Raw genomic sequence first — 26,558 nt, 5'->3', positions numbered from 1 at the left:
TCAACATTCAACATTCGTTTTTTAACAGTCAACATTCGTTTATCATTACCCATATAAAACACACTCTTTCGTCTACATTTTTATTTTCATACAGCCCTGGATCTAAATTTTGCAAATGCACTTCTAGCATAGCTAAATTGGCGCGGGAAAAATAATGGACTGCGGGAAAGCGCTGTTTCTACAGAAAGGCACACGTTTTGCAACGTCACAAGTATGAAAAGGCCAGATGCTTTTGGCGCGACAGAGCAAAAAAATGAACTCGGGAACAAGAGGGTTAAATCTGAGAAAAGGACAATTATCATTAGAAAAATATTTTATATCAGACAATTCTGTTATTAAAGTAACAGATAGCCATGCAGAAATATTGTATTAATTCTAAATTATTCTAGTAAGTTGATATGTAATAGAATTAATATATTATCTAAACTTTTGTTGAATTTCTGTTGATATGGTTTTAATTGACTACGTGTAACTGTCTGTTTTTGACATCAGGTACTGTCTCAATATTTATTGTACCTATTTGAAGACAATTTTTTTCAATAGAAGGTAGACGAACTACTGTATCACTAGTCTATCAATAATGAGTTCGAATCCCGCAGGGGGCATGTGCACTAGACTCCAATCTTAATTGACTAGGATTGTTAGTTTTCCTACAGAAAGTAGGTGGTTTTCTCCAGGTACTCCGGCTTCCTCCACCAAAAAAACTGACCGCCACGATATAGCACATTAGTGTTGAAAGTGGCGTTAAACACCAATCAATCAATCTATTTATCAACTACGATGCTAGTTGTCTTCCCTATGTTATAGGATTGATAAGTCTTTCTGGGTATTTTGCTACTCGCTACTTGACTGTTGTTACGCGCAACTCGGCTTTATAACTTGTGCACCGACTTTTGTAACTCAAAAGTGTGAACTCGCCTTTGTAAACTTAAAACTCGACTTCGTAACCGTAACTCGCAACTCGACTTTTATAACTTGCAACTCAACTTTTTCAACTCACAACTTGACTTTTGTATCTCGCAACTCTACTTTCGTAACTGGCAACTCGATTCTCTACAATAGGAAACCCTCCCCAGATACAACCCTAAATAACTGAGAAAGTATTATATTGTCCATGTTTTACTCGCATTCGAATGTAGTGAATAGACAATGTCTTGACAACACCATTTGTTTTATTATTACAGATGAAAGCAATTATCGGTTTACGTTTATATTTAAATGTGAAATCATGTTATTTCATTGAAGCCAATGCAATGTTATTATCGAAGAATTCGAATATAGAAAAATATTCTACAAGTGACAAAACAATACATTAATTAATGAATGCACATCACTGGCTTTTTTAATAGAAATAACGTATAAAATATTATAAGGAACTATATCTTTTTCTATCTATTCCGATTTCCTTTTCATGATTGAAATTATTGAATTTATTTCACATTTGATAGTGTTCCCATGTTTGAGGTGTCAATATGGAAATTGTTAAATCTGAGACCAACAGGCCGTTAGTTTTCTCACTTAAAATGTTCCATATTCTTCATGTTTCTTAAAAGTCTTTTGTCAGAACAAACTTTTGGTTTACTCCAGTGTAACTATATATTGTCTTCTATTGTGATTTATGTTAACGTTAATTTATAACAGAATTGTGTTTTAAACATTATTAATATAAAAAGTCTCTTTTTAATAACGTATCAGTATATAGAGCTTTCATTATGGTTATGATGACTGGTTTCGGATGAACAGTTTAATTAATCAATCAAAAACTGTGTTTTAACGTTATTATTAACAGTCTCTTTTGACAAAACATTTTACTTTTGACGAATATCATTGGCGCAACTTAAATGTTTTCTTTTTGGCGCAAATGAAATATGGTTTTTGGCGCAAATGAAAGATTGTTTTAGCGCAAATGAAATGCCTATTGCTGCAAAAGCAAATGAAAGATTTTTTTGGCGCAAATAAAATGCCTCTTGGCGCAAAAGCAAATCACCGAATATAACCCGATATAAACAAAAATATAGATATAAATAGATAACGATCTCGTGCAATTGAATTTTTCTAGGTCTGTTTGATTACAAATTATAGGTTAAAAATATATGGTAATCATCGGTTTTACCTGTATAAGTCGAGGTATAAGTATTAGTTTTTGAAGATCGAATCAGTCAATCAAATGGTTTATACTTGTTTCACTTTCAATGTTGACATTCTTTTCTTTTACACCCAAGCTCCTTTGTTCTACTTAGCCGGATCACCCATGCCAGATCACCCTAGCTTGAGTTTCTTTGTTCTGCATGCTTTCCTCTGTACTGTAACATTTTGGCGGGAATGTCAAATTCACAATAAAACTTTGAAATATTTATACGGAAAAGACTTGCTATCAAAATTTGTGTACTATCATAATTTGTGTAGAAAAAATCCAGTGTCTATGCGGGGAATCGAACTCAAGACCTTGAGCATATAGACCCACGAGTCATACCCCTATACCAGGACGACTGGATACAAACGCTTTGTCAATTTAACATATTAAAACATTGTGTTCGGGGCTCATAAAGGGTATATACTATTTAGTAATATATAAAATATATTATAATGATTGTGTGGCGTTCTAAACTAGATTTTATGAAGCTTAAATGGGTTTTTAGTCTTATCTAGAACAGCTGGGATGTAAAATAGTTATCTCCGGCCATCGGGATGATCTTACACTGACACACCGCGTCCTCATGAGATAACTATTACTTAAAATATCTGAACACGCTTCATTCATTCGTAACCCATCTCAAGCTAAGGGTTAAATTGAAGGTGACATGAATACGGATTCAATGAGGTCGAAATATTAACTTGCAAGTCAATAATTTATCCGCGATAAGCATGTTATGTAAAAAATATTGTATGTTGTGAAGGACCATTCATATTGATTATGTGTATGTGCCCTACTAAAAACATAATTTTGAAATTAAATATCGGTATCTTTTTATCAATATGACACAAAACTTGACCATTGAGGAAGCAGGTAGATTATCTAATGAGCTCATCAACGAAAAGCGGTGTTCTAGTAAAAAAAAGTTTTACAAAAAAAAGAATGTTGAATGTTGAAAACGAATGATATGTTGAAAACGAATGTTGAATGTTAAAAATCGAACGTTGAAAACGAATGTTCAATGTTCAAAACGAATGTTGAATATTGAAAACGAGTGTTGAATGTTGAAAATCGAATGTCGAAAACGAATGTCGAATGTTGAAAAACGAATGTTGAATGTTGAAATCGAATGTTGAATATTGAAAACGAATGTTGAATGTTGAAAATCGAATGTTGAAAACGAATGTTAAAAATCGAATGTTGAAAACGAATGTTGAAAATCGGTGTTCTGGTAAAAAAAAGTTTTACAAAAAAAAGAATGTTGAATGTTGAAAACGAATGTTGAATGTTGAAAATCGAATGTTGAAATCGAATGTTCAATGTTCAAAACGAATGTTGAATGTTGAAAACGAGTGTTGAATGTTGAAAATCGAATGTTGAAAACGAATGTCGAATGTTGAAAAACGAATGTTGAATGTTGAAAACGAATGTTGTATGTTAAAAACGAATGCTGAATGTTGAAAATTGAATGTTGAAAACGAATGTTGAATGTTGAAATGTTGTGGCTTTATAATTTTTACCTTTTATCTTTTGTATCATGTTCCATACATTTGTCATCGGAGTGCGAGATGTTATCCCGAGACAAATTTTTTCCAAGACGTCTGTCGTGCTTGCCTGCAAGTCCGCCTTGCCTTAGCCACAATGACAAAAGGTGGAACATGATACAAAAGATAAAAGGTAAAAATTCTAAAGCCACGGTAAAACATTTGAAAGATGGCAATAATTTATTAATGTCTGAAAAAGATATTGCCAACAAGCTTGGTGAAACTTTTGCGAAATCTTCTTCTTCTAACAACTACAGGGAAGATTTTATAAAAATTAAAAAAACAAAAAGAAAAAATGAAGTTGAACTTTAAATCGAAAAATGGTGAAAATTATAATCACTATCAACTCTTAAAACACTTGCCAGATTCCTCGCTGGAAGCTCTTTTGCAGCTCATGAATAACATCTGGGAATCTGGTGATTTACCATCAATTTGGAAGCTTGCAACCGTCGTGCCTATTCCGAAACCAAGTAAAGATCACACGGATCCCATTAATTATCGACCAATTGCTCTTACCAGTTGTGTCTGTAAAACACTAGAACGGATGGTCAATGATCGCCTTGTATGGTTCCTGGAATCAAATGGGCTATTAGCCAATAACCAGTGTGGATTCCGACAGGGTCGCATTACTCTTGATCCTCTTGTTCGATTCGAATAATTTGTCCGTAATGGTTTTGCGAAAAATGAACATGTGGTGTCGGTCTTTTTTTATCTTGAAAAGGCCTATGACACTACATGGAAGTATGGTATTTTAAAAGATCATTTTGATATGGGGTTTAAAGGCAATATGCCAACTTTTATTTCGAATTTTCTGTCTAACAGACATTTTAATGTTAGAGTTAATTCAACCATGTCTGATCTGTATGATCAAGAGATGGGTGTCCCTCAGGGCAGTATTTTATCTGTGACATTATTAAGTCTTAAATTTAACAGCCTTGGTGAAGTTTTAAAAATTAATATTGAAGGCTTATTGTACGTTGATGATTTTTTAATATGTTGTAGAGGCATAAATATGAATAACATAGAACGCCAATTGCAACTGTGTCGCGGAAAAATCGAAAAATGGGCCTCAGAAAATGGTTTTAAATTTTCCTCATCTAAAACGGTTGGGATGCATTTCTGTAACAAAAGGAAATTGCATCTTGATCCAGAACTCACTTTATATGGAAACCCAATGAAAATGGTTGATGAAACCAAGTTTCTAGGGTTAGGTCATGATAAAAAATTAACCTTTCTCCCCCATATCAAAATCAAGATGTTTAAAAGCATTAGATATTTTAAAAGTTGTCGGCAGCAGCGACTGGGGTGCTGATCGAAACATTTTACTTAATTTATATAGATCTCTAGTTAGATCCAAACTAGATTATGGCTCTATATAGTGTATGGCTCTGCACGGAAGTCATACATACAGATTCGCGATGCTGTGCATCACCAGGGTTTGCGTCTCTGTCTTGGCGCCTTTAAAACCTCACCAGTTGAGAGTCTGTTATAGAGGCTGACGAGCATTCACTTTTTGACAGACGTTTGAAGCTTGGACTTCAATATGCTGTCAAACTAAAAGCCTATTCAGATAATCCTGCTTACAGCTGTGTTTTTAATCCCATTAATGAAGATATTTTTCCAAACATGAAAACAAAATTCCTCCGTTAGGTAAACGTTTAAAACCACATTTAGCTACTTTTGATTTAAAATCTGTTGCTCAAGTTGAAACTTGCACATGTCCTCCATGGGAACTTCCCAAACCAAAAATGATATTTGATCTCCGTAAACACAATAAAAATGAAACAAATCCTCTTTTAATGCAGCAACACTATGCTGAAATTAAAGCCAATTATTCAGATTTTTCAACTGTCTATACTGATGGATCAAAAGATGGTGACAGTGTTGCATCTGCTGCTGTCTTCAAGGACAGAGCTGCAACTCTCCGTTTGCCATCTGCTGCATCCATATTTACTGCTGAAGCAGAAACAATAATTTTGGCTTTGAAATTTATTGCTTCTTCAGATAAATCCAAATTTATTATATGTTCTGATTCACTTTCATGCTTACAAGCTATACAAAATACTAAAATTAAAAACCCAACAATTCTCAAAATTTTATATGTAATGAGGAATTTAAAAATTCTTCTTAAAGAAATAATATTTCTATGGGTGCCGAGTCATGTTGGAATCCATGGAAACACAGCTGTAGACCTTGAGGCAAAGTATGCCCTGGGTGTCATTTTATCTAACTGTGATATACCATATACCGATTTTAAATCTAATATTAGAGAATATGTTTTTAATATTTTGAAAAATGAATGGAATAAGAGAGATGGTAATAAATTACATGAAATTAAACCTAATTTAGGTAAACCTTTCAATAATTTAATGTGCAGAAAAGATCAGTGTGTTATTTCTAGATGCCGAATTGGTCATACTAGAGTGACACACGAGTATCTTTAAACAAATGAAGATGAACCACATCGTGTACCTTGCAACTGCAAGTATACTATTAAACATGTTTTGATTAATTGTATTGACTTTGCTGCTATTCGGAAGAAGCATTTCAATGTCAATAATATGTATGATTTATTTAATAATGTTCCATTTACAAATATTGTTTCATTCTTAAAAGAAATTGGAATATATTATAGAATATAAAAAATGTCGTTATATCTAAAACGATTTTAATTTTTATCACGTTATCTTAGTGTTGATTTTTATTTGTAAATAATCAATTTGCTTTAGTCTAGAATTTTAGTTTATTGAAAGACCTTTTGTCTGATTTTAAAAATATACCTTAAATTGTTATAATATTCGAATTAGCTCTCGCCGCGATATAGCCTTTCTGTGCTAATGCGGCGTAAAGCAAACAACAATCAATCAATCAAACATCTTTGACTGAAGCTCCTCTTTACAGAGATTCTCAAACAAGGGCCAGTCCGCCTTGTCCAGTTTCCAACGTGGAACTCTCTGTTGAGCAGAAGTAGAAAGATGTTCAAGTATTATTGTGAAGTGATCACTTCCACATAGATTATCATGGACACGCCATGAATAATCCAGAAGAAGAGACGGATCGCAAATAATGATGTCAATAGCAGAATAAGACCCGTTTCCAGGATGGAGATAAGTATTAGATCCATCATTAAAAATGCATAATCCTTCTTGAGAGACAAAGTCTTCAATGATCTTACCTTTGGCATTATGATACTTGCTTTCCCACAAGGAATTGTGGGCATTAAAGTCTCCCATAAGTATAAAAGGTGAAGGCAATTGGTCAGTGAGGTTTTTGAGTTTAGCTTTATCTATATTTGAATTAGGTGGAATATATATATAGAGCATAATGTAATTGTTTTATTTAATGATAAACGAATTGCAACTGCCTGCAGATCTGTGGTAAGTTGGACTGTGCTATGAATGACGTTGTCCTTCACACAAATGGTTGATCCGCCTGCAGCACGTTCGTCTTCCTTAGAAAATGTGCTATAGATGTTGTATCCTTTTAAAGATACATTGTCACTTTCTTTTAGTTGAGTTTCTTGAAAGCAAAATGCAATAGGTAAAAAAGACTGAACTAGAACTGTTAACTCGAGAAGATTTATTTTAAGACCTCGGCAATTCCATTGAATGATACTTGTCATAATTTTTGAATGGAAGGGCGAATGCTATCGAGTTTGCCAGCTTTCTTATTTTGATCACCCTGAGATTGTGATCTTTCGGGTGGTACAACACTTTCGCAATTCATTTCTGATTCGTCAGTAAGAGTGGCAAATCTATTTTGTGAGGAGAGTCTTCGATCTCCTTGACTAGTTGAAGTTGGTGTTACTCTGCCTCCACCCCTACCCCGTGACCTCCTATCAGAAGACTTCTGAGGGGAGGAATTTTCTCGCGTTTTGAGGACGATCTGCTGTTCTGGAGATTGACTTTTGTTTGTACATTCAACTAATAAATTCCCTAATCTCATTTTAGAAACATTTTTGACCATTCCAGCAATGCCTTGGATACATTTCTGTATTACAAAAGGGGAAATTTTGGATATAGGTTTGTCGACAGTACCTGTTATCACAATAAATCGGGGCCAACTATCATCTTCCTGACAGAGCTCAGAGTCATCACATTTTCTTTTTTTTAATAGAGTGATTTCGAGTTTTGGTTTTGGTGTGCCATAATAAAAGGAAAAATATTCACTATTCTTGTCATCCGCCCTCCTCGGAGTGCCTACAAGGGCGATACTGTATTACCGTGGCGAGCCGGGGTCAAGTGCCAATGCTGAAACCGAGCTACAAAAAAAATGTAGCTCGTCCCAAAAATTGGCACCCAAGATCCACTGCGGAAAGAACCAGATGTTCCAAGAACAGTATACTCAAGCAGAGCGTATCCATCAAGCGCAATAGAAAGCGTACCACTTGATTGACCCATGAGCAACCGCCTTCTTCAGTCATCCTTGTTTTTTAAAAAGCTCTTATTCAACATTGAAAACATCATGGTTACAGGAAAGCTAAATTTAAGGAAAAACTGAAGGGCTTGGCGTGACCAGCAGATTGATCAGACGTGGTCCATCTGACCTCCCGTTTAGATGATATCAGAGCCAAAGCAGAATATTGAGACTGAAACCGCTTCCATTCGACAGGAGTCTAGCAACCGTCTCTCGTCAACCAGGATCTCGGGTAGCAACCCACGGCTTACAGGTTGGAGTGCCTATTTTTATTTTAAACATCGGGCAACTCGTACGATGTTCGGATCACTTAAGTCTGGTCTCTACCCTTCGACCTGTCCAGCATGAGTAACCCTACCAGGAGACGAAGCTCCAGCTGGCATAGCTCTCAGGGTCACTTAGACACGCAAGCCACCCCCCCCCCCCCCCACCCACGGCAAGGATATCGATCCACCGGGGGGTTATCTGTTTCTCAACTATGCTATAGATGTTGTATCCTTTTAAAAATACATTGTCACTTTCTTTTAGTTGAGTTTCTTGAAAGCAAAATGCAATAGATAAAAAAGACTGAACTAGAACTGTTAACTCGAGAAGATTTATTTTAAGACCTCGGCAATTCCATTGAATGATACTTTTCTTAATTTATGAATGGAAGGGCGAATGCTATCGAGTTTGCCAGCGTTCTTATTTTGATCACCCTGAGATTGTGATCTTTCGGGTGGTACAACACTTTCGCAATTCATTTCTGATTCGTCAGTAAGAGTGGCAAATCTATTTTGTGAGGAGAGTCTTCGATCTCCTTGACTAGTTGAAGTTGGTGTTACTCTGCCTCCACCCCTACCCCGTGACCTCCTATCAGAAGACTTCTGAGGGGAGGAATTTTCTCGCGTTTTGAGGACGATCTGCTGTTCTGGAGATTGACTTTTGTTTGTACATTCAACTAATAAATTCCCTAATCTCATTTTAGAAACATTTTTGACCATTCCAGCAATGCCTTGGATACATTTCTGTATTACAAAAGGGGAAATTTTGGATATAGGTTTGTCGACAGTACCTGTTATCACAATAAATCGGGGCCAACTATCATCTTCCTGACAGAGCTCAGAGTCATCACATTTTCTTTTTTTTTAATAGAGTGATTTCGAGTTTTGGTTTTGGTGTGCCATAATAAAAGGAAAAATATTCACTATTCTTGTCATCCGCCCTCCTCGGAGTGCCTACAAGGGCGATACTGTATTACCGTGGCGAGCCGGGGTCAAGTGCCAATGCTGAAACCGAGCTACAAAAAAAATGTAGCTCGTCCCAAAAATTGGCACCCAAGATCCACTGCGGAAAGAACCAGATGTTCCAAGAACAGTATACTCAAGCAGAGCGTATCCATCAAGCGCAATAGAAAGCGTACCACTTGATTGACCCATGAGCAACCGCCTTCTTCAGTCATCCTTGTTTTTTAAAAAGCTCTTATTCAACATTGAAAACATCATGGTTACAGGAAAGCTAAATTTAAGGAAAAACTGAAGGGCTTGGCGTGACCAGCAGATTGATCAGACGTGGTCCATCTGACCTCCCGTTTAGATGATATCGGAGCCAAAGCAGAATATTGAGACTGAAACCGCTTCCATTCGACAGGAGTCTAGCAACCGTCTCTCGTCAACCAGGATCTCGGGTAGCAACCCACGGCTTACAGGTTGGAGTGCCTATTTTTATTTTAAACATCGGGCAACTCGTACGATGTTCGGATCACTTAAGTCTGGTCTCTACCCTTCGACCTGTCCAGCATGAGTAACCCTACCAGGAGACGAAGCTCCAGCTGGCATAGCTCTCAGGGTCACTTAGACACGCAAGCCCCCCCCCCCACCCACGGCAAGGATATCGATCCACCGGGGGGTTATCTGTTTCTCAACTATGCTATAGATGTTGTATCCTTTTAAAGATACATTGTCACTTTCTTTTAGTTGAGTTTCTTGAAAGCAAAATGCAATAGATAAAAAAGACTGAACTAGAACTGTTAACTCGAGAAGATTTATTTTAAGACCTCGGCAATTCCATTGAATGATACTTTTCTTAATTTATGAATGGAAGGGCGAATGCTATCGAGTTTGCCAGCGTTCTTATTTTGATCACCCTGAGATTGTGATCTTTCGGGTGGTACAACACTTTCGCAATTCATTTCTGATTCGTCAGTAAGAGTGGCAAATCTATTTTGTGAGGAGAGTCATCGATCTCCTTGACTAGTTGAAGTTGGTGTTACTCTGCCTCCACCCCTACCCCGTGACCTCCTATCAGAAGACTTCTGAGGGGAGGAATTTTCTGGCGTTTTGGGGACGATCTGCTGTTCTGGAGAACGGAGAAGAGAAGGGATTTAGAAGAATGTTTACGAGACGTAAAAGATAAACTCGTAGACTTTGAATTAGAGGCAGACGTAGGAAGGCTATTTACGATAGATGAATTATCTATATCGTCGGGAAGATCCCAGATAGATCCATTGCCCCAATACTCTGATTTATTTGCATCTTTTTTACTTGATTTCTTACTTTCATTTTGTTTAGGTGATGACATTGAGCTCTGTAAGGAAGATTGAGTGGACTGAGTACTGGTTTTGGTAGAATTTAGTTTTCTTGCTGTAATAATTCTGTCAGATGGTTCAGTATGAACTGGCAACATCGTATATGTTTCAGCATCAATTGGCCAGTTCATTTGAGTCTGTGTCGACTCGTGACTGAATGAACGGCCAACTTTGCTGGCATACGAAGGCTTGTTCGTAGCTTTGAAATCATTCGAAACAAAAGCTATCTGTTTAGCTTCTGTGTAACTGATGTTTCGTTCTGTTTTAATTTTAATTATTTTTTTCTCTTTTAAGTAAACTGGGCATTCCATAGATGATGACGAATGGGATCCATCACAATTTGAGCATTTGAAAGTATCAGGGTGACAGGTTGTTCCCTCGTGTCCTTCCCCAGAACACTTGAAGTATTTCTGCTTACCATGACATTGTTTGGTCCCATGACCAAACTTTTGGCGTTTGAAACACTTAATTGGATTTGGGATGTACATGTCTACCTTGATGCCAAAGCATCCCAATTTCAAAGAGGAAGGAGGAGTTGGAGTTTTGAAAGTAAAAAGATAAGTATTTAATTTAATCATTTGATCATTCGTTTTAATTTGGAATCTGACCACATCAGTTACACCTTGGTTTGAAAGTTCTTTGCAAATTTCTTCAACAGATAGATCAGAAAGATATTGACTTCTGTCTCGAATGATTCCCTTGCTACTGTTTAAACTAGTGTGTGCTGATGCCGAAACAGCAAAACCAGTATTAGTTTTCAATTTCAGCAAATTTCTTGATTGACTTTTGTTTGTACATTCAACTAATAAATTCTCTGATCTCATTTTAGAAACATTTTTGACCATTCCAGCAATGCCTTGAATACATTTCTGTATTACAAAAGGGGAAATTATGGATACAGGTTTGTCGACAGTACCTGTTATCACAATAAATCGGGGCCAACTATCATCTTCCTGACAGAGCTCAGAGTCATCACATTTTCTTTTTTTTAATAGAGTGATTTGGAGTTTTGGTTTTGGTGTGCCATAATAAAAGGAAAAATATTCACTATTCTTGTCATCCACCTTCCTCGGAGTGCCTACAAGGGTGATACTGTATTACCGTGGCGAGCCGGGGTCAAGTGCCAATGCTGAAAAAAAATGTAGCTCGTCCCCAAAATTGGCACCCAAGATCCACTGCGGAAAGTACCAGATGTTCCAAGAACAGTATACTCAAGCAGAGCGTATCCATCAAACGCAATAGAAAGCGTACCACTTGATTGACCCATGAGCAACCGCCTTCTTCAGTCATCCTTGTTTTTTAAAAAGCTCTTATTCAACATTGAAAACATCATGGTTACAGGAAAGCTAAATTTAAGGAAAAACTGAAGGGCTTGGCGTGACCAGCAGATTGGTCAGACGTGGTCCATCTGACCTCCCGTTTAGATGATATCGGAGCCAAAGCAGAATATTGAGACTGAAACCGCTTCCATTCGACAGGAGTCTAGCAACCGTCTCTCGTCAACCAGGATCTCGGGTAGCAACCCACGGCTTACAGGTTGGAGTGTCTATTTTTATTTTAAACATCGGGCAACTCGTACGATGTTCGGATCACTTAAGTCTGGTCTCTACCCTTCGACCTGTCCAGCATGAGTAACCCTACCAGGAGACGAAGCTCCAGCTGGCATAGCTCTCAGGGTCACTTAGACACGCAAGCCCCCCCCCCTCCCCCCACCCCCCCACCTCCCGATCACGGCAAGGATATCGATCCACCGGGGGGTTATCTGTTTCTATTGTACATTCTCAACTATAAACTTCGGAGAAAAAAGTGGACATTGAAATCTTCATCTCAAGTAAGGCTACACATTATTGACACATATATTGAGCGCCTATCTAATTTCTTGTAAAATAAAACTGTTCATGTAATCCAAGAAAATATAGAATTGAAAAAAAAAATTAATTACTACCAATAAAGCTTTAAAATGTCTATAAACACATTTCATTGTATAGCACACTCAAAGAAAACACTTTAGGTATCCAGTTTTAAGATGGTAGACAGTCATTGTCTTTTTGAATATAAGATCCAAAGGGTAGAAGTTTGGATTTGTGTTTTCTTCCTCTATTGTGAAAGATTTTAAGGTAACTTAAATCATTAGTTTATAGTATTGAAAAACGTTAACTCTTACTTTTTATATGTGATTTAGAACTAAGAAAAATGATGCAAAGTAAATGTAAAAACAAATTTGTTTTTCTTTTACTTTTCAGTTTATTATATAACAAAAATACATCAATGTGTGTCTGTGTAGTTTAGGAAGTATACACTGGAAGACCCTGTGGAGATATTGGGTAGTCTGTACATCTTCGATACAAAAAAAAGTTCTTCAACTCTGTTTGATAAAGTTATACCCAACACATATTTTAACTTTCCATTACTCAGCACAAGAACTGCATCTTTGTATCGGATATTATTCCAACGGTGTACTTAAGTTGAAGAAATTGAAAATATGAAAGACGGTATATTATAATGATTCCAACATTTCTGTAATAATGCTTCACAAGTCAATAGAGCACTTGACCAATATTCGATAATGCACAATTATAAATATATATATATATATATATATATATATATATTAAATGTTATTGTGTATTCAAAATCAAGATAATTAGTGTAGAAATGAGGACGTCCAGTTTGCAATATATATTTTGTACTCTAAATAACATGTTGGTTCTAACAGCCTACAAAAGAATGCACCAAGTCTTTTTACAAACATAAATCTTTGAATAAATAAACACTTGCAATGACATCTATCCTAATTGATTATTGATCTTTGATTAGTCATTGAAAAGGATAAACAAGTCAAGTGAACTTTACTTTAGTAGGTGTGTAAATTTCTTTAACTAAGGTGAAAAAGATGCTTTTTTTAACAATGAATCCTCTGCAATGTAATGACTCTAACATTTAAAATGATTGTAGGAAAAGTTCAAATAGTTCACATTGCAATGCACAGATTGAGATATTTGTTAATATTGTCGTTATCATGATGATCCAGTCCACAATTATTGTCACCGTTGTCAGTCCTGTTGACCATTAGTTCTGGTAAGCAGGTGCATTAGGAGTGATTTGTTGTGGCGGTTCCTGTTTGTGGCGGATATATATACCCGGTTGTTGTGTTTGTTTGCTGGTAATTATACCGTCCTTGACTTTGATGACTATGGCCAGCTGCTGATGGATACTGTGTGGCTGGTGTACCTGGTGATATAAGTCTGCCTCGTTCATTTGATCCGCCTTTAAATAAGATTCACTGTATTTAGAAGTTTGTTTTACTTTCAATTTGACATATTACAAAAACATGACTCGAATACCAGTAACATTTTTTTGGGGAATATTTAGCTGCTTAGAACTATGCATTATTGTCATTTGAAATATAGCTACTTGTTTTCGCAGTGGCTAGGAACAAGTTCGGAATTTAAAAAAAATCATATTTGAATTACAATAACAACTGACATTTTACTGTCCCATTTTACCCTAAAAGTCAAGATTTACAATTGTGTAAAAATACAATATACAAATTAAAATTGATATCAGAAGTAGAAACAAGACATGTAAATTTTTGACAAAACAGAAACAGACAGAACAATATACAGCGTGTTAAAATTAGACGGCACCAAACAGAGGAAACGGAATGATTTGCATCTTCATTTCTTTTCAAATAAAACCAAAAAAACAAATATACCAGGTTGCTAAACGACCTGCTACCCTGAATTAGTAATCAACAAGAACTGAGAGATGATGTATTAATGCATGGGAGGCTTAGAAATATAGCCATTATTTCTATCCACTAACCTCATTCATTGATTGCAGGTTGGTATGCAGGTACAATTTAAACTAAACATATAGACAATGTAACCAATCTATGAGAAATAAGCATTTTAATCGAAAGCGATCAAATTTTGCCAGAAATTTATATCAGTTCCAGACCTGCATTCTTTCATCGAGACATATGGCACTAAGTTTTTGAGACTATGACTTGAAAATTCAACAAATATTATCGAAGCAGAAAATGTAGGTAATAGATAAAACTACGAGAACTCTTAAGATCGGTATTTTGTGTCGTTTGCTTTTATGTTACTTGTTTCGTGGTCCGTGCTGATATGATGAGTTGAGCCATTTCCCAACGATTTTTACATTTTGTTCTTATGATGAGATGTTACATCGCTTTCCCAGATTATGAGACGATTGAGCCTCCACAAACATGTTTAACTCGGACATATGTTATATTTTCCAGTCTAGTCAGGAGCCTTAAGCCAAATGAATATCGTTGAAGGCTGTTTGCCATATTTCTGTTTCACTAATTGTTTTGTCATAAAATAGGCTATTGTGTTTTTCGTTTGAATGCTTTCTCATTTTTTATGTCGGGACCATTTATAGATGACTGTTCGGTGTGGGTTTTGCTCACTGTTGTTGACCGTGCAGTGAAAAATAAAATAACAAAAATACCGAACTCGGAGGAAAATTCAAAACGGAAAGTCCCTAATCAAATGGCAAAATCAAAAGCTAAAACACACCAAACGAATGGACAACAACTGTCATATTCCTGAATTGGTACAGGCATTTTCTTATGTAGAAAATGGTGGATGAAACCTGGTTTTTATAGCTAGCTAAACCTCTCACCTGTATGACAGTCGCATAAAATTATTTTAAATTGACAACAATGTGTGAACAAAACAAACAGACATAATGGGTAAAAAAATAGGGGTACAGCAGTCAACATTGTTGATTATCTTAATCACTATAAAACAAACAAATATGTCAACAAAGAAAAACAAAAAGGCATATAGACAAAGCACATAAGCAAAAACGAAAGACAAGAAAACAAAAATTTACTATAGCACAACAATACAATGACGGGATGTATAAGTACCGAGCCACCTCAAAGGGATATTACCAAAAATAGACTAAACAGTAAAAGTAATAATTCACAAAGACAAATAAAAGAACACTATAACACGTAATTAAGATGATAAACAACGTCAGTACCTAGAATCTATAACTTATAGTTATTGAAATCCACTTCATTTTGACTATGCTGGATAGTTATCTCATTGGCAAGAATAGCATATCATATCTTTATTATATAATAATTGACTATATTTGTGTTTCCAATTTGATGCGGTCTGACAGGATGACTGGAATATTATAAATTAAGGAAAGTCGTTGAGATATAGTGTGTAGGTAATTTCACTTAATGCATCCTTACACTAAGTTGTGTTATTTCAATCAATCCAAACCTTAGAATTAGACTCAGCCTTTAAAATACCAAATTCATTGATAATATTCAAATGTTTGTATTGGAAGAATTTGTTAAAGGGCTTGTTCATTCCCCTACATTATATGACTGAGTTCCCATAGTTTCTGAGGACTTGTCGTGGTCGTGAAACTGAATCGAAGTGATTATGGCATGTAGGGATGTGTTAAACTTGGAAAATTTGGTTGCAAACCTTTTCAATCTTCAAGCTATATTTTTTAAAGTAATGTAATAAAAGCTTGTCAACAGGAAAATATAAGTGATTTGACCTTTATCTAATGTTACATGCGTTTTCCTTTCAAATTGCAACTGAATATAAGTCATAGTGTCTATGTTTTCTATAACCTGAATATTGAATTTGGATATATACATCGTAGGTATGTAAACAGGCCGCTTTAACTTGGATAATTAGGTTTGAAATTAGTTTAAAACAACATATTTAGTTTTTTAAAAATATGTTTATCTTTATAAACAAGACTGTTTAGTGGGTGTCCATAAATCGACATGATATGAAAATATATCTTTTTCATTGTATTATAAACAAATTTCTTAGGACTGTATTGGTCTGCATTTTGTTACAAGATAACTTACTTAATTGACAAGAAAAACAGCACTAAAAGGCTAGAAGGCTAGAATACTATTTTAAATAAAAACTACATAGCAAAATAAATAAAGATACACATAGATCCCACTAGAATCTGGACTCAGGACAGGTGCTTTGAAATAACCATGCCCAAAAGTTAACATACGGATAGAACCGGCAATTATGGAACTTTCAAAAAGTTTATATATGTACACTTACTGATTACGAACGAATCACTTCGATGTCTGCTTTTACATAGGGCACAAATTATAACAATAGATATAAGAAATGCTGCAGCACCAAAAAATATTCCTATAATGGCTCCTGCATCCTTACAGCAATGTTTTCTGCCATCTATTTCAGTTGAACCACAACAACCAGCAAGGCAGAACTCGTGTACCGTGTAATCGATAAAAAAGGGTGGTGTTATGTGTTTATAGTAGCATGATCCTGCATTCATTCCGGCTTCAGTAAAACAAAATGAGTCATGGTTAGATAAACTCAAATCCAACAGTATGAAATATTAATACCAACAAAAAGTAAGGTAATAATCAGGATAATTGCATACCTTTTGATCAATAAAAAATTATCGACATGTGTTTATAAATGAGAGAATGGTCGGTTACTGTTTTAGTATATATGACTCAACATTGGTTTACAGGTTTCGGACAAGTTTCATTTTTCTCACGCTCGTATTTGGTATATCGGTTTTGAACAAGTTTCATCATTTTTCACACCCTGCATGGTAATTAAAGCCGAAGAAGTGAAAATAAACATGCAAGACATGTTTGATACGACTAAATGTTATTTCAAAAAAAGGATGACACTTCAATTTCTGACTTGAATTTTTTTTTTTTTGCATGTCTGTAAAATATCATGTATGGAGGAAAATGATATTTCAAAAAAAGTTATACACTTCAATTTCTGACTTAAATAAATTTAGTTGCGTGGCTTCAAAATTTCGTGGATGGAGGAAACGTGGTATTTTCATGGTTTCGTCAAATTCTTGATACAAGTCTATCGGAAACTTGTATTTTGTTGATTACTGAAATTTGTGGTTAACACACTCGCAAGCAATCCACAAAAAGTACCCAGCAATCTTAAATGATCTTTACATGATAAAGATGCTAGCAAGATGTTTTCTTAAATAGAAATGGAGGCTGGCTTTCAAATACTTGGCTTTTAACGTTCCTAATGAAGATTATTACAGAAAAGCGCTAAGGATGCAAATGATGTATAAAGTATTATTTTCAATATTTCTAACAATTAAGTGGTATAAAGCTTATGTTCAAATTACAATTAAGAGATTCAGGGTTTCAAGTTACAGGACGCGCTAAAAATGAAAACGAAATTTATCAATTTTTTCATTATATTCTAAATCATTCGACGAGAAAGAAGTTTACTGTTCAAAACTCGTTTATCCATTTTGAATAAAACAAACCACTTGCAAAACATCATCCACCATCTATTCAATAAACATTTTACTTACATCTGTATTTTTTTTATTTAAAAGGATTTGTTTAACTCAAAAATAAGCGTGACCGGCTAACTGACTGTTGCGTCAACCAGGTAAGCGTTTTTTGCTATGCATTCATCCGCGATATAAATACGTATCTAAGAATCGGTCAAACTTTCAAGGAAGATGAAAGACTAAATCGGTAAATTTTAGATAAGACTCCAAAGACATATCGTTCCCGCTAAGACATTAGTGTTGATGACCCGTTCTCGGCTTGTGAAGTGTCAATATCAGTCGTGTTTCCTTGTAACCCTCCTGCAACAACACATGTCATAAAGAGCACAAAGCTTGTTATAAGTCCGTTTATTATAAATATTCAGGATAATACGCATCACTTGTTATAGTTTAACACTGTACAATGGCACATGGTGTATTTTTAACTGACATACGTCGACAATTCAAAACACTGAAATCGCCACAAGTTTGTCATAATTCTACTTATTTATATTTTACAATTGTTGGACAACTGAGTACTGTTATTGGCATTAAATTCACACACACATTATAGATATTAGACAATGTTTTCGTGTATACATGTATAGACATATTCTGTATAATATGTTTGAAAACAACAAATTTGTAATTATTACGTAAAGGTTAGTATACAATACGTATAATAAACTTACCGAAGATCGACCATAGCAATACAATTATCTTCATATTTCTATTTGTTCAAAGGGGTACGTCTAATTTAATTTTTTGTTAAGTTCCTGGTTACATTAAAGGCGGAAGGTTTTACTTCCTTATATAACTAATCATATGATTTATTGGTGATTATTGATTAGCAAATAATGGATACACATCATATTATTAACTATTATACCTTCCGTGTTTTCAAGGTTATAAAATCAACCTCCATTTGTCGTGATTGTTTTAAAATATATTTTTGTTTATTTATTTACCTATTTTGTAAACAAATATACACTAATTTATTTCCGTAAAAGTGACTTTGAATTTCGACATTATCACTGTCCTTGTACTCGTGGTGCTGGTTTTTGAAAATCTTCATCATTACAAAAAGGTAAAATCAAAAAGGGGAGACCAGAGTTACCAATTGAAAAAAAAATGATAGGCGAAACAAACAACACTTTACCATTATAGCAAAAAGAGAATTACGAACAGACAGATTATGAATTTTACTTAATTGGGAACGCTAAAACATATTTAATCCAAGGATGTATAAATACTTAATAAATATACTTCAGATTTATTGACAAAAAGGCAAAAACAGGTATATTTTGTCTTAAGGGTTGGAATCTTAGTTTCTTTATAAAAACGGATAATTTACGAAAGGTATGTAACAAAATACAAATTACTGACATGATTTTCTGCGGTAATAAGTAGTAAACCTTCTCGCCACAGGTCGGTCCCTCGAACTCACAACCTCTGATTTGACTTGCTAGTGATAACATTAAAGAACTTACTAGACAACTTAGCCCCCAAACAATGAGAATAAGAAAATGAAAGCCAGAATTGATAAGGTGCAACACGAACCAAACGAAACCAAATACTTTAACAAATTCAATTTTTCAAGAAGGGTAAGCAAATGGTCCCATAACAGTTACAACCGTTGATTTGAAATTAAAATAATATTTGAAATTTAGGAAGTTCAATGTTTTGGTCATGTCTATAACTAGTTGAGTTTGAAATAAACATAGACGAAACTCGAAGAAGTAAAGAAGAGAATACACGTGAGTTGTTTGATTAATCTGTTTTAACTGTTTATACAACTTTACCTTCTTCAAAATACTTAGGATTTTCCACCCAAGGAATAGATAACCTTGGTTGTTTTTTGCAAAACCTTTCGGAATTTTGGGTGTTCAAAGCTCTTCAACTTCGCACTTTCTTTAGCCTTTTAAACGTTTTTTATTCTAGTTTCATTGATGAGTCTTTTGTAGACTAAACGTGCATCTGGCGTACAGAATTTTAATTCTGGTATTTATGTATTTATTTGTTAAACGCTGACTATATGGTACTCCAAATATATGTCATATAATGTTATCCTCTGAAAACATAACGGTTAAAGACAGAATTGAATGAATAGTAACTTTCATTTATTTCATTGATCCTGAGTAACGGTTGTATCAAAGAATTTATTGTTGTTCTTTTGTTTCTTTTGTTTCTTTTTTCTTTGTTAAGAGTTTGGGTTTTTTTCCGTTTATTTCCAAGATCGAAACGGTTGTCATATCTAAACCTTTTTTTTTTATTTCGAGAAATTGATGTCGAAGGTCTTTTTCGTTTAATTTATACACAACATGTTGCGACTCTGGGAGATTTACAGCTTCACATATTGTGACGACATATGCTCATTGTTGTGTTCAACCTTTTGCTCATTGTTGAAGGCCGTACGATAACATATAGTTGTTAACCTCTATGTCGTTTGGTCTCTGATAGAGACATCTTCTTATTTTTATATCTAGATATATTTAAGCTATATGTTTCGTTTGCTTACTGACACATTGGCGTATATCCCACTTCTCCTTTTGTTCATATGGTTTATTATAAAAGCGGTTATCTTGACTGAAAAAAAAGTTTTTCAAACGAATTTTATTATGGTCCGTTTGATTTCTTTAAGTCTTCGAATATAACATTATATCTCAGACGCTCCGGAATGGAAAGCAGATACTTCTTCCCTTGATGCATCCGTCGTAACACTCATTACGTTAGGTTTTTCTACGTGTAATAATTCATTATGGTTTAAACTATCCCTTTTGCATAATAAGTGCCAGAAGAGTAATTCAACAAAGATAAGCTAAATACGGATCACAACTCTCACCTCTAGTCACGTTATCAAACGTCATATATAATATGAATAAAGTTGAAAGATGAAACAACTTTTTAAATGATTAAATCTTAATATGTACATACATTACTTTTAGAAAAGCACCGAAAAGTATATGCCCGCTAAAATATTGGCTGAATAATCGCTTTGCAGGCAAAACTTCCGGCTTTTTTGCTTTCATGTTTATACAGGGTTGTTTAAAGAAAACTATTACTAGAAGATGTTACGTAATGTTCTAATTTTTAAAATATTACGTACGACTGACTAATTGTTATAGTAATGTAGTCGTTATAGACTGAATAAGTTGAGGATAAGCCAAACATTTTATTGTAAATAGGATTTTCAAAAGCGTGGAGGTTTAAGGTAGCACGTGAGTTTAGAAAATACGTCAATTACTTTTGAAATTAATCGTTCTTAATCAAACATATGATAACAGCTGATTCCGTATACTAATTTAAGTGTCATATTAGGAAGTAATTAAGTTAAACTTCCCTCTTCAATGTTGCTAAAAATTCATTTCTACTAAATATCTAAGTAAGATAAACGGTGTTTATTGAAACATGGAAAACATTGTTTTGATATCGTCATTCTTTGGTAAGTGAATTACTTATATCAGATAAGTTCATTTAGTTTTACATTCAAACTATCAACGAATTGTTTTCAGATTAATGTGCGGATGCATGTATTCAGACATTTTCTTATATACATTTGAACGAATGTAACGTCACGCGTTGTATTTAATTGTAAACAGCCCCATATGAAATGTTACTTTTCTTATCAACATCAGCAAAAATCAAATGATATAATGTAGAGGTTTTGCGCCTCGTGCAACTTGGAATCGTTGATCAAGGCCTGTATTTAAGAACTTTTATTTAGCGTTGGATCAAATAAATTATTTCTATTTTATTTTTAAAAAAACATGTAAGTAACTTTACACAGGAAATTATGATTTTTTTTGTACTCTTCTACTAAATAAAATCAGACCCAGTTACGGAATTCAAAAACCCACCAAATAGGGTTTTTCTTTTTTAAAGATCAACACACAACTAATTGCGAGGTGAAGTACGATAAAACATAATGTAACCGACGACATTACGTTTTTAACACATTAGAATTAATAAAAATGATTCAAACAATCTATAAAAATGGTTAAAGTCGATTTTTGTACGCACAATATTTGGTTGAACAATAATCTTCATTAAGTACGTTATAGAGAAAACGTTTGGAAAAACCCTCATCACAAATACAAGGCTTATAAGTTTGTATGCCAGAAGCGCGTTTCATTTACATGAGACATGTAAGACTCATCAGTGCTGCTGGAACCATGCAGTTGAAAGGCCATATCAAATACGAAGTTGAAGGGAGCAAAACACCGAAAATTTCGAAAAGCGGTATCAAATATGGCTGAAGGAAGAAAACCCTTATTTTTTCGAAAAAAATTCAACATTTTATAATCAAGAAAACCAGGAATATATTAAAGCAGAATAGCCAAAACTTGTTCACAATTAGCTTTAGTTTCATATAATAATATGAATTATGAAATGAAAACTGACAAACAGATTAAATAGATTACTACCAAACAGATTTCGTCTGTTGGTAATAGACCACTTTCGAGTTATGTCCTTCACCGGACAAGTTCGTCAATTATTCGCGCCTTTATGACGTCATTTAGATAGAGAGGACCGCCTGTATCCCTGTACTATTAAAGTCCATCAAGCGTCTACTTGATCGTCATTGCGCAGGCTAATCTAGGAATAATGTTTGTTCCGTAGGTACTTAATCACAATTCTCTAATGACAGCAGTGCTGATTATCAATTATAAGAATTTAATTTGCCGAATAACTCGTGCAATATAGCATCATATTTTTTTCAACCGCTCACTCAACATGCAACGAACTCGAAAGTGGTCTATTCGTTTTGATTTATTAAGTGAAGTTAACGTTACATATTTTTCTTCTTCTTCTGAAGCTGGAGTGTATGCAGGATCCTGCTACTACGAACATAAGGAGGTCCTGACTCCAAATCCCTTTGAATTTTACTACAGCAATTCCTATAATTATGAGTACTGTCTTGCTGGCTGTTGTGGCGCCTATAAACCTGGTAGGATTAAACACTGCTGTGACTCGACAGGAGCTACAATTGGGATTCTGGTTGCTGTGGTAGTGTTCGTTGCATTTATTGTCACAGCTGGTTTCGTGTATAGGCGAAGACGACGACTGTTACTGGCTAACGGTATGAATATTCTTGTGATATTGTAATTGTTATTTTCCGCATTTTGCTGGGGTGACATAATTTTGTTTTCTCCGTTCGTCCGACACATTTGTAAACACTCAAATCTTTTTCCTTTAATGTGTTTTATAGAAAATTTTCGAACTTGTAATGATTTTTTTTCGTCAAGTCTAATTGACCATACTTTGATTTAACAGTATATGTAAATACTATCGTGCTTTGACCGTTTTTAGTATATTTTAACACAATGACGCACATCATTATGTGTAACTGTCTTTATGTTGAACCTTTTATTTTTTACAATGATAATGGGATAATTTTGTAAAATATGACAGTCATTAGCTCCACTGACGTTATTGTTATAATGGCTTGTTTATTCGTAAGGGGATTTATATCATATCCCTATGTTACAAAAAATCATTTCCTCAAGCTGACGAAATAAAAACAAAATTCACAAACAAACAAAATCAAATTCAAAGACTATCAATTAATCTTATTTGATACACAGCCATATTCATATTGTAGCTGGATCGACTGAACAAAACAGATCGGTGACACCAGGTTCTATGTCGGAGCCGTCAACAGATAGTCATACTCATTATTAAAGTCAACACATACCAATTACCAACAAACAGGAACCGGAAATGGATGTCCTTACCTCAGTAATGAATAACGCCTGCATTATAGACAAAATACTGCTTAGTTTGCAAGAGATATGATAGTTTTGTATTCTATTTACTTAATATACGGTTTTTTAAGATTGTATATTGTTTTGATGGTTTTTTTTCGCAATTGAGTTGGTTATGTTTTTACTCTAGTTCTTACTTTTTCTTAGAATGCATTCCACCATGCATACCGCAAATTTGTATTTGCTTTGGTTTGTTAATCTACTCCAGCTTGCCAAATAAAGTTCAGCAGTTAGTTCATTCATCCGTCAGTTCTGTTGAATAAAAACGTTTGATATATGATTTCACCAGTTTCGAGAATATACCTCTTTGTGTACGCTCTCAAATATATAAGAAGAACATAACCCGTGTCATGCCAACAACTGGTTTTAGAATAAATGTGTTAATTCCGATGCAAAAATCCTATAAGTGAATCAATATTTCTATTCATTTTTAATATTGATGTTTTATTCTCCCAGAGATTGAATAGATGTCAACAAGGTGTATACTATTAGATAGTATGAAGGGATACGGATAATATGATTAACATTAGAGATACGGCAACAATACATTCACTTTGACATATGATACTGTAAATAGCCGTAATGTGTCTGCATTATCTCATCAAAGTTTTGTTTGGCCGGATTTTGGTGATATTGTTTGCTTAATATGATCCGCAATACAATAAATAAGTTGAAAAATATAACACCTATAATAATCCCATCATTGATGTCGACCATACAAACTTATGAAGTGATATTTGAGTTCTGCCTCATAATCTAGACAGCGTAGCTTCGGGGTTGAGATCATTCTGTTGTGTGAACCATATATAATAAGAAGAGGTCCTTCTTAATGACTAGTTGTACAAAAGTATGTACGGAACAATTTATCAATGCCTTTATTTCGGCTTGAAACTGCTATTCTTTTAGTTTTTCGACATTGCTATCAATTAAGGATATATATGTGTTACTTACGAGATTGGATTTTTTATAATCACCTGTAATCGACCTAAGGATAGTTAGTTGTTCTCTTCAGTTGATGATATTACTTTAATTTTCATACGAAGATTCGCAATTATCGATATCAGATTAAAATGCAAATAATGTTACCATGCATCTTTTAAACTTCTCTAACAACGCATTGGTTCGTCAGTTGATCCTTTACGGAATATTCAAGATTTGTAACAATGAAACAAGACTTCAACAAAATATTTCAGGCACATATTTCATTGCTTGACGAACCTTTACTGTGTAGTGGAATTTTGTTAAAGCATCAGATCACCATTTTAAATATATTTGTGTTGTCTTTTATATAAATCTACTCGGGTCTTTGGGTCAAACATCTTTTCCTTTCATGTTTTCTAGATATGTATATCCAATTTATTTAGACTTCAAAAATGATTAGAGACACTAAACACGGAAAATTATTTTAAGATATGCCCTAGTTGAAATATTCATTACTAATATGACAAAATTGCAATGTGTGTATCCTGCATACCGGTATCAAACTTGTTCAAAATATCTGCCAAAAAGTGCACCAAAATGAAGTAAAAAAGAAACTATCAACAATCATACTGTTTTACTTGTAGGGGAAAATATAGTGTCAAAACATTTTCGCATTTTCAAAAACTTAGAAATGGAACACTTCATTGTTTGGCGCATACACTACAATATCGGTAATAGTTATTAATCCACGAGAACACGTTCTTGGTAATAGTAATAATGAATAAAAGAAGAGTTTTCATAAAACAACTATGTAGGCAAATTCAAGCATTCTTTATTATTCTTTATTATTCCTATGGACACCAATTGCGCGTCTTTAATAGCAGACTTGTTATGAATCACAGTTTTTGACCAAATTCAGTAAAGACCCGTCTAAACTGCATTTGATTGATAAACTCAACAACACTTACCGTTATCTTGATGATATTGTTTCGTTAAATAATCAAGAATTTTCTAAATATACTGCCGAACTTACTTTAAATAAATCAAATATAAACGGTAATAACTGTCCTTTCCTAGATTTAGATATTTCAGTTTTACACGGGAAACTCTACACTAAAATGTACGACAAAAGGGACGATTTTTCGTTCCTTATGTTAATTTTCCTTTTTTGGACGGTGATGTTCCTTTGGCACCATCTTACGGTGCTTATATATAACAACTCGTTCGTTATGCCCGTGTCTGTTGTTACGTTTTTGATTTCAATGAACGTAATCTATGTATTACTGGTAAATTATTAAGTCAGGGATTTCGTTACCATAAATTACTTAAAAACTTTATCAAATTCTTCCAAAGATATAAAGATTTGGTTTTGAAGTTTGGTTGTACCTGTAGAAAACTTATTTCAAACGGGATAGCACATCCTTTTTTATACGGGGATGTTGCTTTCCGAGCCCGGAAATTTAGAAACGATCCGGGTAAACTTATCGATCCTTTAAATTAACTTATTCTAAAAGGTTACCAATTCAATACTGTAATTAGATCTTTGAATATTGTTTTTATTGGTATTAATATTGATTTTGTTATCTGAAAATTAAAATCAAACAAAATATTATTTGTATATACATATGCACATGGCTCTACAAAATGTCGATACCTGTATCTTGGCATTGAACAAGGTCATGTTTTTCTCTGACTGTTTATGACGTTTTTACATTAAATCCATTGGATTTTTGATGTGTACTGATTGATATTTTATTCTTAGATGCATGATTTTAGTTGTTATTGTCTTTGAACTAGCTGTCAGTAACTGCGAGTACTCTCAGATCTTTCCTTAGTGTCTTTTTGTTGTGGGGATGTATAAGTACCCTGCCACGTCCACTCTGAGTTTTTGT

The 26,558-nt window shown here is 34.3% G+C and overlaps 2 long non-coding RNA genes across 3 annotated transcripts in view; one reads left to right on the top strand and one right to left on the bottom strand.

Moving 5' to 3' along the window:
• The window catches only part of LOC127721766 (uncharacterized), a 151,708-nt gene extending 132,943 nt beyond the window's left edge, over positions 1-18,765 (bottom strand). Inside the window, exon 1 of the long non-coding RNA XR_007991441.1 lies at positions 18,673-18,765. This is a non-coding gene — a long non-coding RNA (uncharacterized LOC127721766). The remainder of the gene's footprint in view (positions 1-18,672) is intronic.
• A 2,358-nt stretch (positions 18,766-21,123) lies between these two features.
• Positions 21,124-23,869, top strand: LOC127721769 (uncharacterized). 2 transcript variants are annotated; one of them, XR_007991445.1, is made up of 3 exons: positions 21,124-21,198; positions 22,797-23,060; positions 23,583-23,869. It is a non-coding gene; the product is annotated as an uncharacterized LOC127721769 (long non-coding RNA). The 2 variants fall into 2 exon arrangements; XR_007991444.1 differs by lacking the exon at positions 21,124-21,198 and adding an exon at positions 21,341-21,422.
• The last annotated feature ends 2,689 nt before the right edge of the window (positions 23,870-26,558 follow it).

The sequence above is a fragment of the Mytilus californianus genome, unplaced genomic scaffold, assembly GCF_021869535.1.
Source record: "Mytilus californianus isolate M0D057914Y unplaced genomic scaffold, xbMytCali1.0.p SCAF_12, whole genome shotgun sequence".
Classification (NCBI taxonomy): domain Eukaryota; kingdom Metazoa; phylum Mollusca; class Bivalvia; order Mytilida; family Mytilidae; genus Mytilus; species Mytilus californianus.
This window is presented reverse-complemented; position numbering and strand designations above follow the sequence as displayed.